A 21,109-nucleotide genomic window follows, 5' to 3' on the forward strand; every position below is an offset into this window, starting at 1 on the left:
TGTGAATGCATGTGTGTGTGTGTGCGTGCGTGTGCGTGTGTGTTTGTGAATGCATGTGTGCCTGAGGGACGGAGAAAGGAGGGAAAGGGGGAGACAGAGACAGAGCAATATACAAATATGTCAATTAATTTTCTGTTTCAAACCATGTGGGTTCCTGGAATTGAGCTGAGACCACCAGGTTCCATGAGGAGTACTTTTACCCTCTGAGCATCTCGGTGGCCACGAAGACACCATAATTTTCAGTTAAATATCTGTATGACTGTATTGTCTTCACAAACAGGAATTCTGTTAACAAAATGTAGTATAATGTAAAATTTTAGTCATCAAATAAAATCACCTGTATGAAATACTTTTGGAAAGTAAACTATATTTTCTTTAATTAAGTAAGCATTAATTCATTACAAAGGTTAAGTCAAATTGCTACTGCATATTGAAACAGTCCTTAACAGAGGAATATCTTTGTTATATAAAACAAGAGTGCAGATACCTTACTTTTAGGCTTGTTGCAGAAAACATATTTTGTCATGTAAACTACCAGACACAGATAATTGGCCTGTCTTTGGTATTCCTCAGTTTCTGTATTTATATTAACTGTGCTACCATAAAACTATATCTGTTTATTTTTCTAAATGAGTCTATAATAATTTTAGAGACTATAATGAATGGAAAATAACTAGCATCATGCAAATTAATTTCCCATTTTGGTTGTGTCTTAAATGCAACTCAAACATCAGCCAAATGATACATAAGAGAAAGCAAAAAGCAGCTGAAACTGCTAGTAAGTGATCGGTATGTTGGGGATAAAGCTGTTTTTGCAATTGAAAAGCTAGAAAAGACCTAGCAGACATTGCCCTTGGGTGTCAGTTCTACCCAACCAAACTGCAAATTGGAGCTTGTTCACCTGGGAAGGTTGAGAAGGCAGCTTGAAAGGCATTTTGTAGTTGCCAGCGAATGGGCTCAAGACTATGAGGAAACAAGAGCTATCCCTTTAGAAATTACATTGCTATTAAAAACAATAAGGGAAAAAAAAAAAAAACAGAATCTCATTATCATTCTCAATGTGTTCAAAGGAATTGAGAAAATTTAAAGTTTTCTGAATTTACCTTTCTTTTGTCATCTGTTTCTAAATTTAAAATATTTATTATGTGTTACTAACATAACTGCTATTTATAGATTTAAAAAATAATAAAAATATTACTTGTCATACCATGCCCAAGTATGTCTTGGACATTATAAGCATAAACCTTCCCGTATTTACTTTGTGTTTGTTTTTTATTGAAAAAGATGATGCTTCTGATAAGAGAAATTAGCAACTCATATTCACTTGTACAGAGGAGCTTTTATAGTCTGCAGTTGATATTGTCAATACAGAAAACTAGGTCATAGTTCTGGCCTGCAGAGAGTTTGTGACTTGGAGGAAGCTCCCAGGACAGAGCACTATGAAATACAGATCTGGCTATGCAGTTTCCTTCTAACTCTACATATTATTAAAAGTTTGAAAATTGGTCATAAATACTTCATAAGAATCATCATGACTTTCAATTAGCTGAAACATGGTCCACAGTTGTAATTCTATGTAGTAAGAGTCTCCTAGTTCCCAGTTTAAACATGTATTCACAGAATTTCTAATGAGTTCTAGGTTAGACTTTTCAAACACAATTTTTTTTTCAAGTACATTCCTCTTTCATAATATGAACTTTTGTAGATGTGTGGCAAATTTGGGAGTAAATTAGCTAGCAACAATGCACACTTGGACATTTTAGGTGCCATAGCAAAATACATTTATGAATAATCCTTGATTATTTTAGGGACTTTTGAAATCCTCTCTTATATTTCTGTCTATTTAATAAGGAGACATCACTGAATCCACATTACATTTGACATTCCTTATAGAAAAGTAATTTGTAAGTGAAGAGGAATAATAATAATCCATGAAGAAATGATACTTGGGGTGATGCATATCCACTTGAAGTCATTGCATGGCATGCTATTTGCTGAGTTGTATACACCTGAAAAATTGGATAATGTAAATAATTTTCTGTTAAAATTATAGGCAAACATATCCATGGGTTTCAAGCTGTCTAAAGTAATTTTATGTTCTCTATGAATAATGTTTAACATTTGAACCAAAAACAGTTCAGCAGGAATAATTAAAGGCTTAAGTTAAATACATAGACAGTCATTTAAATTTAGACCTGCAATAACATTTACTGTTATTCTCCAAGGCTTTGACTGCTTGACAGAAACAAAGTACTCTGGGATTAATTTCAAGAAATGGTGCCAACTGTGCAGCAATTTGCTGTAATTAAGACATGAAAGAGCACTAAATATTCAGATTAAAGGAAACATGATGGAGCATGGTAGAAAGTCAGGGTATGGCTGGGAGCCAGTAAAAAGTCAGGAGTACCATATCGATGGATATGAAAACAGAACTGGCATTGTGTAGTGAATCTCCACTACGGAATCCCATTTGTTTATTATTCCTCTTTTTGACCATATTCCCTATATTTCTTCTAATGGTAGAGCTATCATTTGCTAGAAAAATAATAAAGCTGAAAAGGAAAATGGCAAACAAAGTGTTCTCATAAAGATAATGAGTTTAAGTGGTGTGGAGAACTCATTAGGAGGGCATCATAATTATCTTTATGGTGGAGGAATTTCCTCATGTGTCACATTAATGTAGTTTCTTTGGAGCTAAATGAAAGCGCTACATGGGTGTTAACTCAAAGAGATTAAATACACCTTTTGTATTCATTAAATCCCTTTTATATTTTAAAGAGGAGGGATTCATTTTGATCCAACTAGTCTCTAAGAATTCTCGAAGAGTTATGGGAAATATTTTATTTGCCTTTGAACTTTTATGTATTGATTAATACTGTATTGGAGCTAATGGTGAATCTTCCCTCCAACTGACTATTTTTTTAAGAGAGATCCTTAGGTTTTGATCTTAGATATAATGTGGATACTTGACCCAGTTGCTAATGAGGAGCTGTATAATCCCCAGTATCCTATAGCTCAAAATAGCTGCATGCGGTATAAAAAAGTACCTCATAAAAGACACTATTGGGATTCTCTTTGTCTTCACAGGCAGTATGCAAAAGATATGACTTGCTAAGAAAGTCAGAAGCTGGGCTCCCACAGGCACACAGAGCCATCAAAGCCAGAGGGTGAACAGAGTAACCTTGCCAGTGTGGTCAGGACACTGAAAGCAAGCACCTAATGTATCCAGGGAGGAAAACATCTGGAAAGAAAAGCTGTTAGATGAGAACTGGTAGGTCTTCATAGAGCCAGACTGTGGCTGGCCACGGTGCACCTTACCTTGTGGGTGAAGCCCACGTGTGAACGTCTTCTAGCTTGACGAAAGAGAATTTCACATTCAGGATATTTGATTAGAAGCTCAAACTAGAAAATATAGGTCTATTCAGACTGTAACATAGATGCTGCAAAGAAGCAGCATCTTTAAGAAAAACCATAAAAGCAAAACTGAGTTGTTCACAGAACACTGAAGCACTGAATTCTTTATAGAAAAATGTATCTATTGCCTCAGAGACTCAGAATTCATCTCAAGTCTTAGATTGATGTTTCGAATCTTCACTTAGAACGTAGCTTATGATATAATGCTGTTTATAAATTCAAAGTAATAACTAGTTTAGAATTTAACCATTTAAGTAAAAGTAACAGAATATTTGAAGAGACTTTTGAGTCTACACAATTTATGCTATTGAAAATAATGTTTTATAAGTTAGATACTGCTAACACTTTGTTTTGTATCTTTGCATTTTTTAAAGGATTCATTACCTAAATAGAAATTAACATTATCATGACTACAGATGAGCTATTGTCTGACTCAACTTTATGGCATAACACTTTTTTGAACTAAAATATTAATATAATTATTGAGAACACAACAGGCAGCCTTTTTCAATTCCTTAATTTTTCCTTCCTCTGTTCACAATGTTGCCAGATACATGTTTCTTGATAAAAACCCCTAGAGGTCTCCTGCAAATTCTTTTTCAATACAACCAGATCATTGCAGATAATTGTATTACACAGGGTATCGATCCAAAATCGTTGTGCACCGGAAACATCTGAAAAAAACATGATTATAGCTTTCTGTTTATTGTTCGTACATCATATAAGCAGGCTTTTGTGTGAATCACCTGTAAGAAAGGCAAGGTAGAAACATCAGAGAAATTACCTCTTTACAAGAATGTATTGATCACTTTAAATCAAAGAAGTATGTTTGACATAAGATTCCCTGCCAGTTTGAACATTAGGTACACTATGTTATAGCCTGGGGCAGTTGTAAGTCTGACAAAGGGACTGTAAATAAAGCATTCAGCTGTGAGTGCCTCTAGCTTGGGATCAACTCAGGCTCAAACCCAAGGCATAGGTAAACTTAAAATAACTTACCCCTTTTTAACCCAGCACATAAAGACTTAGAATAGACTCTTAGGAGAACTCAAAAATACAAATTGCTTAGTTACTTGAAAATTAACAAACTTCATAGAAAAATCTCATCATACATTGTTGGTAAGACTCGTTTTTAAAAATGTGTCTCAAATTGTCTTTTGTAATTTTAAGTTGATCTATAGAATAAGGAACATCTTCAAAAACCAGACTTCCTCAAATAGTTTTCACCAAAAGTCACTGATTTGAGCATGGCACGATGTATTAAAAATCCCTTTAAAGTAAAGAACTTTCTGCTTCATGTCTGAAAATTTGTAACAGCTCACTTAAAAAGTGATGGTGTAGTTTTCCTTTTTCAAAAGAAAATTGGATTCTTGAATGGTGAAAAAGTATAAAACCAACTATAGCACTTAAATTGTTTATACAGCCATGTGAGCAATGCATATCAGCACAAAAATACTGATTATTTTCACCTGCATTTTCTTATTGGTCAAGAGCAGAGAAAGTATTAGTGACAAGCTATGTTTTAAGCATGAAGGATCCATTTTTGCCATTTTAATTTTGAGAAAACATTGTTATAAGATCTTTGTTGGATTTTTTTCCTCCTATATTTTAACATGTGTTGAAATTATTAAGCATTTAACTTATTTGTCCAAGGAAGAGTCTGATGGATTTGGAATTTAATAAATATGCACTCAGGGTGATGCATTCTTCCTTGTTAAATATTTAGCTGCTTGCATTAGCTGTACGCTTAACATGGGCACAATTTTAAACTGTTAATATATAGCAGGTTTAAGCTATAAAAATGGTAGGAGCTGTAATTTCTTCTAAGGCAAAGCTGGCATTTTGCACACTTGCAAGAAAATAGTGCAAACATGCATGTACATATCTACTGAAATATAAGCTCTCTGCAGCTCAGTCTATAAATGAGAAACTGACAGCCACATATTTTTAGAAATACATTTCAGAGCCGTCATTTAACTTCAAAGATGAGTAATAAATGCAGACTAATTGTACATAGTAGCTTTTTATGAGGTTGCCTGTAAATGATACATCTGATGTAAGGTTATAATATCTTTGTTCACAACTTTATTGTTCCTTAAAATCAACACTAGTCTTTGAACATGAACACAATGAAAGAATCACTAAAAGTGAGGATAGCCCTGTAATGAAAATTGTGGCAGCATTTACTGCTTTTTGTGTTGATTTGTAGATCTTAAAAATAGTTCTTATTTTCTTCATTGTGGATTGCAATATTGAAATTAATGATTTTCATAAATATCATTCTGTTCATTGCAAAGTATTAGATTTAATTTTAATTCAAGATAGCTCAAAATATGCCACATAACATAATGTATAAATATATACTTAAAAATATAATATTAAGAAGTCTATAATGGTCTGATATCCTTTACATTTGATGGTATAAAGTTGTGGAAATAAAAATACAATCAAATAAACACTTTTATAAAGGAGAAATATTTGAACAAAATGCACAGATATTTATCTCTGGGAATATGGTCAACAAAGAACAAAGGAAAAATGTCTTTGTCTTAAATCACTTATTTTTTGAGAGGCTGGAGCATGCTGCCTGTTTGCTTGGTTCAATGACAGAGCGCCATCTATTGGATGACCTTGAAAAGTACTCATATTTCATAAACTGAAAAGAAGCCTGTAGAAAAAAAAATCATTTTTGAGATATATGTGTGTGTGTGTGTGCCTTTGTCTAATATATAGGTGCCTTTGCCTTCGTGTTGTTATATATCTACATATGTATATATGTCTTTGGTATATCTATACATACACACATATATACTTCATCTATGCTAATGAAAGAAAAATATTTCTACATATCAATAATATTTCCCTATAATACATAGAAACAGAAGTATCACTCTCAGCAATTTTTGTCTGATTAATCCAAGTAACTTTATAAATCAAATGCCTAATAAATCTGAGATTCAGATATTCTTCTTTAGTCCTCAATACACACCTTTGTTTCCTTGCCCTTAATGTAGCAGATCTGAAAACTGACTGTAAGAGTTTGTATTTTTATAAAAAAGATCTGCTTAGAAATTCTTCAAAGTTATCCTGCATTAAATGTAAACATTAAACAAGTAAAACAAATCATGTTAGCTGTTTGTGTGTGTGTGTGTGTGTGTGTGTGTGTGTGTGTGTGTGTGTATGTGTGTGTTTAACAGTGTTTTTGTTTTATCTTTCAGCCCAAGAACTTGCCAGTCAAGATGAAAAACTTCTTCTAATGGAATCCAGCTTGAAAAATGCTCAAAGCGGCTGAGTGAACAGCAACAGTTCGCCAAGAACAGAACAGTAGAAAACCCCAGGCCGAGCTGGAGACAGTGACAGAGGGGATTATGGCTTCTGAAGAAGAATCAAATGACTGCAAGTGAGTTGTTTTTCAGTATTTCACAAAGTTTCACTTTACATACTAAAGTCGAGTCAAGCCTTTAACTATCATTGTTAAATACTTAACTCTGTGTCTTGCAAAGGCTTTGAGTGTATTTGCTGGGTTTTTTGTTTTGTTTTGTTTTGTTTTGTTTTGTTGTTTTGTTTTGTTTTGTTTTACATTACAGTGTTAGTTACAGAGCAGAAAAATCATAAAATTTGTTTTATTTACTGACTACTGTGGCACATGATGAAAATCAGAACCCCCCCCCCATTCCAGTTTCTGAGCAATGGTGTGACAGTCATTAACACTAGCAGATATGGCAAAGGTGTGAGCAATGAGGACAATGGGCCATGTCTCGGCACCTACCTACCAGGGGCCTTCTCATCTTACAGCTCTGGAGTCCAAAGGTTACATATGGCTCTGGTTGCCTTTCTTTTTGTGTTAAAGTCAATGTTCTAAGCAAAAAGCAATTGCATTCTGCTTAAATTGGGGCGGCCTTTAGAGGAAAATGTGGGCACATACCACTAACACATGGAAAAGACAATGCAGAAAAGTAGCCGAACGTCTGTACAAGCTTTAAAATAGTCATCAAAATTGTTAATGAAACATTCTGTGTACTAGTTTTTGTTTTTATAATTTAAATATTTATTTAATAACCTTGTCTAATGAATAGGGCATGTTTCATTTTATCATTTGTCTTTTTTTTCTTATAAATGTTACAAAATCTTTTGAGAGATTTCTTCCTTTTGTGTTTTGTCTCCTCTGCCCTTTTTTTGATTATTCTTAGTTTTTTATTTAGAAATAATAATGAATATGTCATAACCCACAAACATACTTCAACTAATTTTGCTTCCTTTCTCCTTCCCTTAGTCTCTCCTTCTCTGTCTTTATCAAATATTACACTTTACTGAGGTTTGAGTTTATTGAGTATTCACAGTTAGATAAAATACATATTTAAACTAATTTTTCTTTCTTTCATTCATCTTTGAGCACAGTCCTGAGGCCACACTGGAGTGCACATTTGATATTAACTGATCCTTGGAAGCCAACTCACAACTCACATAATGTCCTGCATATCCTTATGTAGCACTTCAGCTTATTTGTAAATCTGACTAGTATTGCTAAAATGGAATTTTAACATAATGTATTTACTTTTGTTTTTCAAGCCAAAGGCTTATTATTTTCAAAGGATAAAGTAAGAAATAATTCTACAATTTAGATCAACATTTTGTATACTTCTAAATAAAATAAAATACTCTGATAAATCCTGTTTTCATTAATGTCTAAGATAGTAGAATTTACCCAGAAGAAAAACACCCTATATTTAATAAATAGTAACAAGAAGATATTGGTGTCAAGGACTAGATGTGTACTGGGCAAATTCTCTTTGTAAATGATGATGTAATATTGTTATAAATATTATGATCTTTTAAAAAAGATACTTTATAATTAGGAAATCATATGATACTGATACATTTAGAAAACAGAAAACATGAGAGGTTGACAGAGTGTTTATACGCACTTAATATTTGGAAAATGATGGCTATTGGTTCAAATAATTAGAGATCGCATTAAAAACAAACAGCTCAATAGTAGATCAAAAAGCTCAAATGTAAAGATCCATTCACAGCCTTAGATTCCACAAGAAAATAAAGCAGAAAATTATTTATCTGGTTAAAACACAGTAACTGGTCAGGCTAAAGTTCTGTTTCTTTAGCCTACAGTTTTCTTTTTCTCTCCACAAGTCAGCTAACATGTTATAATGAGCTCAAATATTCTTTCTAATATAAAGCTATGGTGTTGTACAGAATTATTAAGTAAGAAACAAAAGTAGCTAGAGTACAAACTCATTTTAAAACAGCATACTGACGAAGAACTAAATATTTTCAGAATCAAATCTGCATGTTCTACCATGTTATGAGGAACACTTCAAATATGAAACTGAAAATTAATATTCTGCTTTGTGGTTTTTCAATAAAAGAATATTTTTAAACATTGCTCATGTTTTTAAAATTATTTTTATCTTACTCTATTTACTTTCTTTTGAGAGAAAGCTTGTATTGTAGCCCATAACGGCCTTGAACTTGTGTTTCTTCTGCCTCAGTTTCTCCAGTGCTGAGATTACAGGTGTGCTTTACCACACCTGGCTCTACTTCATAGCACTGAGCATACTTCTGTGTTCAAAGATGGTGTCTGTGTGTAAGAAAACATGACCCCAACTTTAATACCAAAAGTAGCTCTATGGGCTAGACAACGAAGTATCAGGTTTCCATGTTTCCTTTTACCAACTCAATCTACGGGCAACAGGGGAGGATGGAGTTGACTAATGCTTCAGTTTGGGTGACACCAGTCATTGTGTCCTCCACCTGTCACCAGAAGGATAAACCCAGTTGCTTAGGCATTCAAGCATTTTAATGAATTAATTTATTGCAGCATTCCTCTTAGAAGAAGAGTTGGATCCAAGTAATTCAGGTAAAATAAAGAAAACAGTAGCCAGATATTTGAATCACGTTTGAAATGGAAAGAAGAGCAGAGTTCAGACAATCTCACTTGAAGGCAGCATTCACAAAGGTTTTTCTTCACATAATGTAATCATTTCTGAAATGATGCATTTATTATTGTCTATAAACAAAAAAATGGAACCTGAAATATGAGTTTAAGTATTTCAAACGAGTCATTAAATAAAATAACAAGAATTTGGATTTTAAGGCACACACAATGACAAGATTTCATATTCATCTTCTTAATACCCATCTAATTTCTTAGAGGGTTTATGACAACCATTACCTTCACTATCTGACCTAGTCATTCAGAAACTTCCCAGCTGCCATACTACTAAAATGCATTAATAGATTCCAGGACACAATTACTACTAACAAGCATTACTAGGTTAATTCATGCATTTCTAATGTGAAATAAACTGGAAAGGGATGCACACAAAACTTTGGTAATCTAAAGGAAAACTTTTAATATCTGTGCCTTAGTTGTGTTGCCATTAAGTTGAATTCATAGGGACTAATGTGGAATTCATAAGAATCATCCAGGAAGGATTCCTTCCCTTCTTCTCCTTTTGAAGTAAATATAGAAAACACACACCATGCACTTGGTATAAGGCTGTTATACTTGAAAGATTTGTTCTGAATGTCCAGTGGGAACCTGGAAATCGTAATAATTTGTAGTATCGATTGAGTGAAGCTATGCAGCTGGGGCCTCCGGTGAATAGACAGAAATAGACATTTTATTGATTAACTTTTACAGTCATATTTCCAAGACTCTGCTGCAACATAATTTTCACTTCCCAGCTTTGTGTTGTTGTATCATGAAACTTGGATTCTTCTCCTTTAACATTTACCCACGTGAGAGGAAAAAGTATGGGTAAGAATTGTCAAGGCCGTGTTCTGCAGAAATGTAACTCTCTGAAAATGATTTCTCCCGAGCACTTCTCTCCCACAAACTCTAGAAGGAAGCTCTTTTTAAAGTAAATTATGATATCAGATGGTTGGCAATTAAAATTCTTCATATTTTGCTCACATTTCTCATATTTAAGAATTCTAATTTTCTTACCTTAAATTTGTGCATGCACCCATCAAAATGAATTGTCTGCTGCTAGATTTGTAGTCATGTGTACATGATACCTTATTTATTACAAGAAGCAGAGAAAAATTGTGATAATAGTCTAGAGCATAGTTTGAAAAGAGTACTTTTGAATCATCATTTTGACCAGTGTTTACAATGATAAAGTTATGGATGTAAACCTTTTGCAACTATGTGAATATTTGCTTTTAATTTATTCAGAAAATGTTATATTTTTCACAGATGAGTTTATTACAAATGTTTGGAATTTAGTTATTTATCTCAATTCTTGTTATTTGCATGTGCTGAACATGGAGAAAATTAATGAGAAAAACTTTGTATCAAATTCTCATATTTGGAAAATATTTCACAGGGAAATTTTTTTTTAAGATTGGGGTAAATATTTGAAAGCTGAATTGCTTGGGGTAAATATCTTTTTTAATTACTATGCAATATTCTTTTTACTCATCTGCATTTTTAAAATGTGATAATCTTAACACTAACATGAAATAATAAAGGTAATTTTTAAATATTTCATGTTAATAGAAGAACAAATGGAATTAAAACTTGATGAAATTACAGTAAGAGGCACTAAGTTGAAAAACACAGCACAATATATATCCTCTAAATTTCAGTATGTTTCAGCTAATTTGGGGAGATAGTTTTGTCTTAATAGGACTGATAATTACTATAGATTTTAGTAATAAACATTTATAGATTTGATTTAGAAAGTATTCCAACCATGTAATGCTTATAATTTATTTCTTCACCAATTCAAATTCAGGACTAAAGAAAAGGTCCCTTTTGCTTGAGATTTTTTTTTCTCATTTACAAATATACTTTATGATCTTGTCATGATCTCTGATCTATATACTTTATGAGCTTGTCAGTTATTTCCTATTCATCTTGATTTAGTATATGCAATGAAACTCAAATTCTATATGTGAAAACAGCCCTTTGATTTCCAGTATTTATCAATATTATAGCACGTTGAAGCATTTCAGTTACTTATGTATAGATGACTATCTTATATTTATATAATGGGTTAGATGTTTTACAAGGAAAAATATCTAGAAATTACTTCTTTTGTGTGGATATAATGAAGAAAATAATATATAATGATTTTAGCCCACTTAATGAATGGCGTGTCTCTCTAAATGAAACACTCTTGCTTTAACTAATCAATTTTAAACTTACAAAAATAAAAAAAGACACACAATTAAGGCTGATCAGGTAAGAAACATAAGACACAAGAACCCTGAATTGAGGTTGATTTCACTGTAATCCTGTAGAGGAATCCCCACTTATTGATCAGTGTTGAAGCCCATGCACAGCACTTAGAAAGATAAAGTAAGCAGGGTCAGGTAATCAAAGCATTTAAATAGTAAAAACAGCAGCTGCCACTGTAGACTGCTAAAATAAATCCATAATACAAATTGCTTTAGTAAAAAGCGGATGAGCAGCTGATCTTCCTATTGAACTCTGATACTGCTCAGTGACCACACTGGGAAAAGGATTGGGAGAAATGCTTTGCAGATCAATATTGAGTGAGATGTTGCAGGGATTCATTTTGAACACGAAGGCATCACAGGTGTGAGAGTGCAAGCACTGCAGATGTTCTCCCATTGAGAATGCTTCATACAGTTAAAAATTGCTTTCTATGCATGATATTACCAAACAAGCCCAAGTAATACTTTTGAAATTGTTTCTAGAAGTCATTTGAATATGTTTAAAACAATTTTAGCATGTAAAGTATAGAAAGTTCACTTTAGAGTGAAATAATTTTGCAATCACTTTTAAAGCATACTTTAAAAACATATTTCCTTATGAAAAAGACTCCATGTAAATTAATACCCCTTTAAGATGACAAATAATAACTATGGGATGGTAGACTATAATCCAATTCAGAGATGTAAAATTAATTATAAAATAGAAGACAAAATTGTTTTTCTTGGGAAATTTTTGGGATGGGACACTTGCAGAGACATTTGCACCGTGCTAGCATGCGGAGAGTTCCACTTCAACAGTGACTGTACTCCTGGGGCTTGCTCTCTCTTAGATATTGTGAAGCCCCAGGAGGACTTTCAGTGTATAGATCTGTGACCAGAACAATTAGGTTTCACATTTTAATCTACCTTATAATTTTTAACTTTTAACTACTTGTACTTAATGAAAAATTGCCATGGGTTCAGCAAAGTATTGAGAGAAAGAATCAAGTGTATTACTTGCTTGTAGGTTTATTCTACTTTAGAATTAAGTGATCTCTTACTCAAAATAGACAAGAATATGATTTAATCTATATCTTTCCTTGGGTTCCCACAAGTGTGAACATTACATAGTCTATTTCCATGTTCCAATTTTTCTACTTGTTCATCATGCAGATGGCGTTGTGACTTCACAATATGGGTTTCCATACATTTGCTTACCCCAAATGTTTCAGATGGGATATAGTCACAGCCTCTCGGTAAGTCCAATATTGTCATTATAACTTCATAAAACTTCTCGTTAATTTACTTTATTCATGCTAATACTTCTAAATCAGGTCCTTGATTAAATGACCTACTATAGAATTACTTTAATCCATTTTCTTCTAGAACAGAAAAGACTGAAACAGAGGGGAGATTGGTTACATTTGTGACTGAATTTCCATATCAAAATGAAATGACAAAAACCTCAGGCTTAAAAGTTTTAAAACTTTAGCTGACATTCTTCATTCTCTTTTACTGTAATGAATACTTACAACTATTGTTTGCTCCCTATTTACTGAATGTATTGCTGATACCAGCGATTTTAATGGTAAAATTGTGAAACAATATTCATAGTTGTCAGAAAAAAGGTCATTCTATTTGCATTCATTAGAAACTTGCAGGACCATGCAGTGTGCATTTCCTTTGGGATGCTACAGCTATTGATTTATATAAAGCTGGGGGGAAAATTAATTAGGATTATATTTCACTTATTACTTCAGGTCCTGTAATAAGAAAGAAAAATATTTTTACTGTTGTTAGAAAGTTGTACAGAAATACCTAAATAGGATCCTTGTTTCTTAAATCACAACTACTTTATCATATAATATTTCTCCTTATAATGTGGTTAAAGGCTCACTGCATTTGTGGAAATTTAATTAACACTTTGAAAAATGAATGTTTTAGTACATACCCTAAAATAGTAAAGATGATAATTCAAATTAAGCAAGAGACATTTCCTCTTGTTGGTTGAAACCTTTCCTCCTGTTCTAAGTCAATGCATATTTGTCTACTGTAAATATTTTGGAATTTAGTAGCTTTGGGGCAAAAGATTTAAACAAAACAGGGACCAGAATCAAGTGAATTCTCAGGGTAAAGAAAGAGATCCCAGAAATAAGACTCACTTAATTTAAACATTTCAGTCTTGGGAGCTGAGTATATTAGGCTCTTCTGTGAATTTAACACTTCAGTTGAACTAGAATACATTTTATCAAGGATATCCTCACTTTAATGAAATGAGATTTCACATCTTTTTAAATCTATGTGATTCTGCCTATGAACATCATGCACACTCTAAGAAGAATATAATTGAATGCAGTCCTTTACATTGTTTATGTTTAACACATGTTTGAGATTAATCAAATTGTAGTCACTTCTCATTAACAGCAGAGAATAATTTCAAAATGGGGCAGAACCAGATGAGGAAGAATTCCTTGTGTGGGTTCAAGACATCCTTTATGACTGGAAACACTTGCCTATTGTGACATCAAACATGATAATTTTATTTAGCTCTTATTGGTTTATCCACATAAACCAAGTCTTTTTATAGCAGTTTCTTGGGTACAGAGTGAGCCTTTGGGGATTAAAAAAAAATCAATGTGATCTTTTCATGATACTATAAAAATCTAAAATTTCAGCACATGGACCTAGTTGATAATATTGGACATTTATAGGTTTTATCATAGGTTTATAAAAGATCCATGAGAGAGCAGTATAAATTTCAAATTTCTATATGTCATTGTGAATGGCATCTTCAGATGTTGTAGGATTAGAACTGTGAACCTCTCTTCCTCAGTGCTCACCTGTAACAGTAAGGATCAATCACTCAATGTGCTTAGTAAAATAAAAGTTGGTAACCGTTTTGCCCTTAACTTTTACATTTTATTTTCAGGATGTTGCTGTTCACAATATTGTAACTAAGAATTTTGTAATCATAAGAATTTAAAAGTAAGTATTTGAATTTATTTATTAACTAAAACAAACAGATCATATCAGTTTTAGAGATAATTTATACATCAATTATATATTAGTCTACAGCTTATTATAAAGGCTGTAATTTAAAGATGTTTCTTTAGGTTCTGAGGACACTAAAATTAACTAAGAGGTGGTCCTTTTAATGAGATTTTTGCTAGCCTATAAGTAGAAATGCAAGGAGATAGATGTTCCTAAGACCTATGATGTATGGACATGTATTGGATTATGTAGGGAAATAATGCTAGTTTGGGGCAATGAGCTAATGCTTGTTCCAAAGCAATATTAAATGGGCAATGAAGGGAAATTCTTCTTCACAATGGGTAAATACTTGGTTGGTCATTTTACAAGCATACATAGAGTAAAGCATAACATAAGAATGATAAGATAGTGCACTTTCAAAAGGGAAAGTGAGAATTCATTTGTGGAGAAAGCCAGACTGAGCACAATGGTGACATGAAATTAGACTGAGGTAGTGCTTCTGTGCCAGTATAGGGGCTCATAACAGGTTTGAAGATAATGGGAAATATCAATGGTGGTTATCAGGGAAGTGCACACTACTACAGCAATGCTAAAAAGGACTATTTTTCCTCTATCAGCTTTTCCTTAAGCAATTCTAGTTAATTCTCAAGCAAGACTAAAAATGGTTTTTTAGTTTGCTGTTTCCATTTTCACCAGATAGGGTTAGGGTTGGGGTTAGGGTTAGGGTTAGGGTTAGGGTTAGGGTTAGGGTTAGGGTTAGGGTTAGGGTTAGGGTTAGGGTTAGGGTTAGGTGGACTTGTGTAACATATTCTCTGCCTCTGTGGCACCTGATGAGTCCTCTCAGTATGGACCTTACCTATGTATAGGTATTGTGATGCAAACACAGACCTTTTTATTTTCCACTGGATAATCTGCTTTCGTTATTATTTTCCTATACCTGTGTAGGCACAGATACTGTGTTAGATGTTAGGGTAACAGCAAGTGAAAAGAACTTGATTATGTGTCTGGCCTTGTCAGTTATGTATCACCTGTGAAATGTGCCAACTATAGGTGCTATCTGCTACAATCTATATACATTATGAAATGAAAATTGATGTCTAAATGTGAAAAATCTTTAACTCTTACTTTACTTTTTTTATTGTTTCAATTATTTACATTCCAAATCTTGCCCCCATCCCAGTCCGATCATCAAGAGTTCTTCATTGATCTTCCACTCCTTTGCCTCTGAGAGATTGCTCCCCACTCCACCCCACCCACCTCCTCACCTACCCAACCTCCCTCTCCCAGTTACCTATAACCAGATTGCCTCCCTCCCATAACACTCTTCCCTGGGGCTTCAAGTATTTGCAGGATTAGGTGCATACTCTTATCACTGAGTCCTGACAAGGCAGTCCTCTACTACATACATGTAGGGGGCCAAGGACCAGCCCATGTTGTTGGCTTAGTCTCTGGGCATTCCCAGGGGTCCAGGTTAGTTGATAATGTTGTTTTTCTATGGGGTTGCCGTCCCCTTCACCTCCTTCAATCCTTCCCCTAACTCTTCCATAGGGCTCCCTGACCTCAGTCCAATGGTTGACTTTAAGTATCTGCATCTGTCTTAGTCAGCTGCTTGAAGAGCCTCTCAGAGGACAGCCATGCTAGCCTCCTGTCCACAAGCACAACAGAGCATCAGTAATAGTGTCAGAGTTTGGTGCCCACCCATGGTATAAAACTTTTACTTTATATGTAGTTTAAACAACCCAACCTAGACCATGAGAACTGTTTTGAGGAAAAAACAGCTTAAATGACATTAGAGGGTGGTTTACAGTATGTTTGCGGGCAGAACAAGATGAAATGTATTTTATTCATTATTCTTTGAATTTTTTTAAGGGAATAAAAGAAAAGAGATAGAAGTTGGCTAAAAAAGTCATCTCAAATTCTTTATTTTATATCTGGGTACAGCATTGTGACTATAGTTAACCCTTGCTGTATACTTGTAAACTGCTAAGAATAATTTTTAAAAATTCCTCTTACAGAATGGTATTTGATGTGATGAATATGCAACTGTGATTTATTCATTCCACACTGAACATAGGCCATACATTAATTTGCCACCATGTATATGATAAGAAGTGGAAGGCCGCCTTATGCCTTATGTGGTGCATAAAAGACTATAATATTATATATTACTATAGTTATATTATTATATTATTATAATAATATACCTATAATATTATAGACAAGAGGAGTATAAGAAAAAATATAAATTAGAGACTGAGAATTATACAAATACCCAAACATCTATGAAGAGGAAAGGTAAGCATTTTGATGTATCTAAATCTGATATAGCAGTCTTAAGGAAATGACAATAGCAAGTCAGTATTAAGAAGGACTAGAGGGATGTCACAGAAATGAACATATTATCTCTAACCAACCTTTACTCTAGAATCAGTATGGTGAGGGCTTGTCTGAGCAGAGGCAGACAAATTACTCTAGAGCATTCATAGAATAACTCCTCACTATTTACGTAGGTCCTACTATGTCCAAAACGCTAATCCAAGCCCTACTTATGAACATTGATGTGTATACTCAGGCCATATGCTCCAGAGACCATCCTTTGATGGCGATTGTCCTATGTTAACTCTAACTTTTACAGTTTTGTTCTCTGTCTCTGTCTCTCTGTCTATCTGTCCCTGTCACTATCTTTGCACGTGAGTGTGTGCTCATGTGTATTTTGCACATGTGCATGTGAAGAATTGTGTACCTGTGAATGATTGTACATGCATTTTGGAAGTAGTTTTCCTCATTCACTTTAAACTTTTATGTCATGGAGATAGTATCTCTGTGTGTCTGTTTATAGCTATAAATTGAACTCATTCCAGTCTGGCTGGACAATGAGCTTCAAGAATCTGGCTGTCTCTCACCCATACCCTCAGGATTAGAGTTCTTAGATATTTTGTTAAATGTATATTGGGGATCACAACTGTTTCTTTGTGTTTGTAAAACTGATCCATTGTTCCACCCCTGCTTTTCATCATTTTGAAAATTACTTGTTTTTCTGTTTACTATAATTCTTTTTTTTTTTTTTTTTTTGAGGACACATGCAATTATATCATCTCCTCTGTCCTTTTCTCCTAGCAAACTTTTCTCCTTACTCATTTTCAAATTCATGGCATTTTTCATTGACTGTTATATATACATATAAGCATATGTAAAATAGATTACTAGCACTATTGCTGAAACATGAGTCACAACCATCAAACTTTTTAGGTGAAATTTGATGTGATTCAAGCCTGAATCAAGATAAAAATTTATGAAAAAGAGAGGTGTGATGGACTACAAAAGAAATATCCTCAGAGGCTCATATATTGTACATTCGGTCCCAGGTTCACTGCCTGATTGAGAAGGCTGTAGAATCTTTGGAGGTGCAGCGAGGAAGTAAGTTACTTGAGACAGGATTGAGAATTGAAAGCCTTGCCCCACATTTGGTTTGCTGCCTCCCTGAATTGTGTTTGTGTGAGATTGTAGATGGAACTTTTGGCTCCATTCTCCTGCTGCCCTGCCTGCTGCTTATTGCCACACTTTGCCCACTGCCACGAACTCATTTTTCTCAGTGTAGTAACCCAAAATAAATTCTTTCTCCCATAAGTTACTTTTGGTCATGGTGTTATAGCAATGAAAACCAACTAATGCAATAGATTCTTGTCAGTGAAGATAGAATGTAGCATTTCAGAAGCATTATTTGGTTGTTTAATGAGCATTTAATGTTGGCATGTCATCTTCAGTATTCACTTTATTTCAATACGCTAAATACCACTGATACAATTTATTATCTTGCTTTATTTTTGAGTATGAAATATAGTTTATTATATATGCAATTAATGCAGTAAAATAAATATTACAAGTACTTTTAATTTTACATTTGTTTGTGTCTGTGAATATGTATATGAATATATGCTATTTATATGTGAATATGTTTGCATGTTCATATCAGAGATTCACTTGGAGTATTTTCTCCTTCACTCAGTCTCCTACTTGAACCCAGTCATCACCAGTTTGGCTAGTCTAGTTCACAGTCCAGCTCGGTAGTCACTCATCTTTACCTTTATCTACTTATATATTGTCATAATTTTATAAAAATGTTAAATCCTGTAGAGAAAATAACTTTCTGGTGTTCAATATCAACTATTAAATTTAATTAATTTGTAAACCTGAGTGTGAAACTTAGGGTCTCATGAATGCTAGACTTTATATGACCCAGCACAAGGGAAGACCTGGGCCAAGTAGTGGGAGTGGGTGGGTAGGGGAGCAGGGGCGGGGTGTTATAGGGAACTTTCGGGATAGCATTTGAAATGTAAATAAAGAAAATAAAGAAAATAAAAAAGAAATTAATATGCACAACTGCTTTAGGAGGAGGATATGATATTGAAGTATCTTAATGTGTCGGAAACTGTAAAACTCTGACTCTTCCGGATCTTCCTTAAAGTTCTTAATGAAATTACATTTTATAAACATGTCTTTAGAGTAGATACACTCCACAACATTTAACTTAGCATGAGAATAAGATCTTTAGGCGTAGTACCCACCCAGTAAGAATGCAGAACTCAAACGAATCCTTACCATTACCTGAACATTTCAAGCATGTTATTCAATGCTTCAGGATAAAGTAAATTTTTGCACATACAAGAAATAAATTCTGCTTAGGTACAGTGGAGTATAGTAGTTTGCTTTGTATAATTAATAAGTGACCTTGAGAAATTAAATCTGCTGAGTACTGTAAGAAAGCGTGATAGAGATATATTTATCCAAAGAAATACTTATTTTTTTCCTGCAATAGAAGCCTCTTCAATCAAATGGTATGACATATTTTAACTTTCTTACCCTTTGGTGCTCTAGAGCACGTAATTATCTAGTTACACTAGAAAATGGACTTACCTCAGTCCGGGGGAAGGATGTTTGAAACAAAAACAGATCTTGATTGTGTAGAATCCAGAGTTCCTTGCTCCATGTGACTGCTTTCAAGAGATGATGGTGGCATCCCACAGAGGAAGGAGCCACAACAGTGAAATATTCTTTTGCAAGTAACATAGCAGGTGCTCTTTCAAGTATTGTAATCCATAACTGAAAATATGTGTACAGGTACTTCCATGTGGCATTTAGTTTAGCTTATAAAAAAGTACTAAAGAGGAGCTTATGGAATCAATTTCTGCTGTTCCTTAAAAGCCAGAGAGTAAGTACTCAAGGGTGGAGTGTTGTGAACACAGAATCAAGACTGACGTTACAGCACTTGGAACCCCACTGTCCACCTTGGCAGATTACTTCTCTTCTAAGAAGTGATGGTTTGGTCCATACTTTTAAGATGTATGGACATCCCAATGTACTTCATTGGGATGAGAACAGATGTTATATCATATGACATTGTGGGTGCATAGGCCTGGCACAATATGCTGTCGATGACAAAGAGATGTTATGAAGACAGGAATTCTTCATTGACAGACTATACATCTACCCATTTTTCTAACATCAGCAATAGCACTGGTAACCCCTGCAATTAAAAATGATAGTCAGAAAACTAAACAGTCTAGCTTACTTAGAAGATGATTTCATATATGCCATTTGAAGCATTATATATTGAGTAGAACAACTACCAAAACAAGTTTTGTGATTTTAAGGTTTGATTTTGTTTCTTTGTTTTGGTAACACACAAGATAGGGATTATTGGCTGACAGACTCTAAGAAAACTGATGCTTGACTCTCAAAGCTCAGCAGCATCATGCCCACTTTATTGTTAATATCTTTAGGATAAGACAAAATATTATTTTGTTAGAATTACCTGTAACTATTTCTTCAACATATCAGTCTTTCTAGTTCCATATTTGGCAAATATAGATACTACTTTAACATAACTTGCAAGAAAAAAACACATTAATTTACAGCTGACAAGAGAGCTCATAGTTGTCCTCAGAGGATGTACCTGCTACCTATTCTCATCATGGATTTGCTTACCATGTAACTGTCCCATTCTATACTGCTCTGTTATTTACCGAGTCGGAGTCTGTACTTTAGGCCAATCATCGAAGACTAAATGGAAAAGAAGACTTGGAAATTAAAGGCTACACACACACACACACACACACACACACACACACACACACACACATCAGTCTCATTATATCTGCAATAGTAGATATCTGCTTTACATTTTGTAATCATGAAGTTCTATGGTTCACATCTGTCTTCACAATCTCCTGAGATGTGTTAGAATTGTCTATATGATATGTGATATTTGTCATCAAATGATAAATAAATTCTTTTTATTTTTTAGCTTATAATTTACTTAAAATATTTTTTATCTTTTTTATTGGATATTTTATTTATTTACATTTCAAATGTTATCTCCTTTACCCATTTCCACCCCTCCCAGAAACCCTCTATTCCATCCTCGCCCCCCTACTACTATCATTGTGTTCCTCTTTCTTTTTTTTTTTTTTTTTTTTTTTTTTTTTTTTTTGTTTTTTGTTTTTTTTGTTTTGTTTTTTGA

This window comes from Mus pahari, chromosome 4 (assembly GCF_900095145.1).
Source record: "Mus pahari chromosome 4, PAHARI_EIJ_v1.1, whole genome shotgun sequence".
Classification (NCBI taxonomy): domain Eukaryota; kingdom Metazoa; phylum Chordata; class Mammalia; order Rodentia; family Muridae; genus Mus; species Mus pahari.